The sequence below is a fragment of the Hipposideros armiger genome, unplaced genomic scaffold (assembly GCF_001890085.2).
Source record: "Hipposideros armiger isolate ML-2016 unplaced genomic scaffold, ASM189008v1 scaffold_1730, whole genome shotgun sequence".
Classification (NCBI taxonomy): domain Eukaryota; kingdom Metazoa; phylum Chordata; class Mammalia; order Chiroptera; family Hipposideridae; genus Hipposideros; species Hipposideros armiger.
Window position 1 is genome coordinate 69,157 of NW_017733080.1, and position 2,643 is coordinate 71,799.

At 43.8% G+C, this 2,643-nt stretch overlaps 1 pseudogene; it reads right to left on the reverse strand.

Moving 5' to 3' along the window:
- Positions 1–213: 213 nt before the first annotated feature.
- On the reverse strand, positions 214–1,625 carry LOC109378095 (akirin-1-like; annotated as a pseudogene).
- Between the last annotated feature and the right edge of the window lie 1,018 nt (positions 1,626–2,643).

The following is a 2,643-nucleotide window of genomic DNA, read 5'->3' on the forward strand; positions in this document are numbered from 1 at the left end:
AATCATTTATTGAATGAGCAGAAAAGAAAGGTACGCTTGCGGCAACCAGAAAGTTTTAAGGCCTTTCAAGTTGTATAAAATGCACCTGCGGAAATGTTTAAGTGTTCCCAGGATGCAAAGTTGGAGCTGAGATGCGATATCAAAGCAGTTGCAAAACGTGTACAGCAGCCATCTCCTGAGGTCAAACCTGGTACCCAGATACTCAAGAAAGCTTCAGGACACATAGCTTGTGGGCTTTGTCCCATGTGGTCGCATAATCTGATCATGTGTGGATTTCACAAAAGATTCATATTGTTCTGCTAATTTGGTATTGAGGGTTTGCTCATACTCCATCCGAGTTTTATCTTCACAGTCTTTTAAGAGACGCTCACCTATTATTTTAACTTATCAGAGAGTACAGGTGGGCTGGTTCTTCATCCAGGAGGAACCTGCAGAACTCGGTGCTGTGAGCGCTGAGGGGAGAGACCGACTTTCCGAAGGACAGGCTTATTCTGATTAAGAACAACTTCTGAATGTCTCCACCTTTAATAACGACTATATTCTTGTTTTATGTTCTGAAAACTCTGCTCCAGCGTTGGAAGGCACCGCTCGCTGCGGGGAGGGGCGGACTGCTGCAGAGTCAGCGGTGGGGTCTGCACCTGGAGCGGCTGCGGCGGCGGCTCGGCATCTGGGGGTCTGAGATCCCCAGTGGGGCCAGGCAGAGGGGTGCAGCGCCACTGTTCCTGGAGCCCGGGCTCAGCAGCGCCGCCTGGAACTCCGTGGGCCGCTTCAAAGTCACCTTGCACGCCTTACTGCTGATGGCCAGGAGCAAAGACTGGTCGCGGTTGTTAACAGCGGCCCAAGCTCCTGCTCCTCAGCGGAGCTCACAAGCCAGCCAGCAAGATAGCCTCTTTATATGGGCCCTCAGGTTGTTTATTTCTTCACAGCAGCCTGGGACCCATTCACTGAAAAGGCCACTAGTTCTAACCTCAAAATGTTACATAGGCAATTGATTTTTTGTTGTTGTTACAATTTGAAAATAATATTTTTAATATTTAGTCCTTTCAAGTGTATCTTTAAGACCATATAAAGTGTCTTACTTTGAGAAAACATTAAAAGTATATACATGGTGAATATTTCATTACAATGCAAGTTTTAAAAACTTTTATAAAAACCCCCTAAAAAGGTTTCCATGATCAAAAATGTTTGAGAAACACACATTTTGCCACAGTCTTCTTGAATGTTGACAATACGTACTGGCACGTTAAAGGCTACTAGAAGTCCTATAAGCATAGACATATATTTAACTTTGCTCATTTCAGTTTTTCTCAAACCCAATGAATTTGAATCACAACATCATCTTTTTCAAACATAAAAGCGAATCAAAACACACTTTGGGAAGTTGCTCTCGGTAGATTAGTGTCCAATCTCTTTTTCTTTCTCAGACTCTCCCCCATGTGAGACAACAGTAGACTTCAAGCCACATCTCAAGCTCCCCCAACCTCACTTCTGAAATACAACTCAGCACCTGGCAATAACTGGATGGGTTCCTGGGATATTGCCAGCGGGTGTTGTCCATCACCTCTGATCTGAAGAGAGAATCCGTGTACAGCGGAGAGAATAAACAGCTCAGTTCCCATTCCCATTGGTCCTTAGTCTCCGCACACCAGCCAAAGTTCTCTCAGCTAAAGAGGTCCCTTGAGTTTGTTTGTTTGCTTTTGGTGTTTTTTATTTTTATTTTATTTTTATTTTATTTTTAAAATTAGTTTCAGCTGTACTGTTGGGAGCCATGCAGGCTGGCTTTACTGTAGTATAACTTGTTTTGCTTCTTGCTCCTTTCTGCACCTGGAGGATGCTTACTTAACCTTGAGGCATGTGGTGAGAAAGCCAGTTCCTTAGAAGACACACGAAGATAGAGGGCTGTTTGTCTTTGGGGAAGATAGTTTCCTGGGAAACTGACCCTCTAAATTTTCCACTGACCTTCAGGTTTCTAGTTGGTAACTAATGATGTACTTTTAATGAGGTTATGCATATTCGTCCCTTCTGTGTTGCATGTACTCTGGGGGTATATAATGGGGAGGAAAAATAAACTCGGGGCTGGTTGCTAAGAATGCTTCCAGTCCTCCCGGACCCTCTTTGTCTCTTTTTTTCCTTAAACCTCGCCCCCCACTTCAGGTACTGTTCACTGAAACGCCGAGGCAGGACCCCGGCACTGTACAACACAATGAAATAGTTATCCTTTTTACCCCTCAAAGTGACAAACCCCTGCCCCCAGTTCACCACCCCACTCCCCCCCATATCATACATATCTATTACAATTCCATTGACTCCACTCCCACACTGTACTCCACATGCCATGTCTATAAATATATTCAATTATCATTGACATACAATATTATACAACATCAGCTTCAGGTGTACAGTGTAGTGATCAACCCTCTACCCCATCTGTGAAGTGATCTCCCTAACAAGACATGTGACCATCAGATACCCTACAAAATATTTACAACATCATTAATTATATTCCTCGAACTGTCTTTCATATCCCTGTGGCAATATTGTAGTTACCTATTTATGCTGTCTAATCCTTTTCCTTTCTCCCTCATTCCCACCCCCCTTCCAACTAGCAACCATCAGTTGTTCCTCTATATCTCTGAGACTATT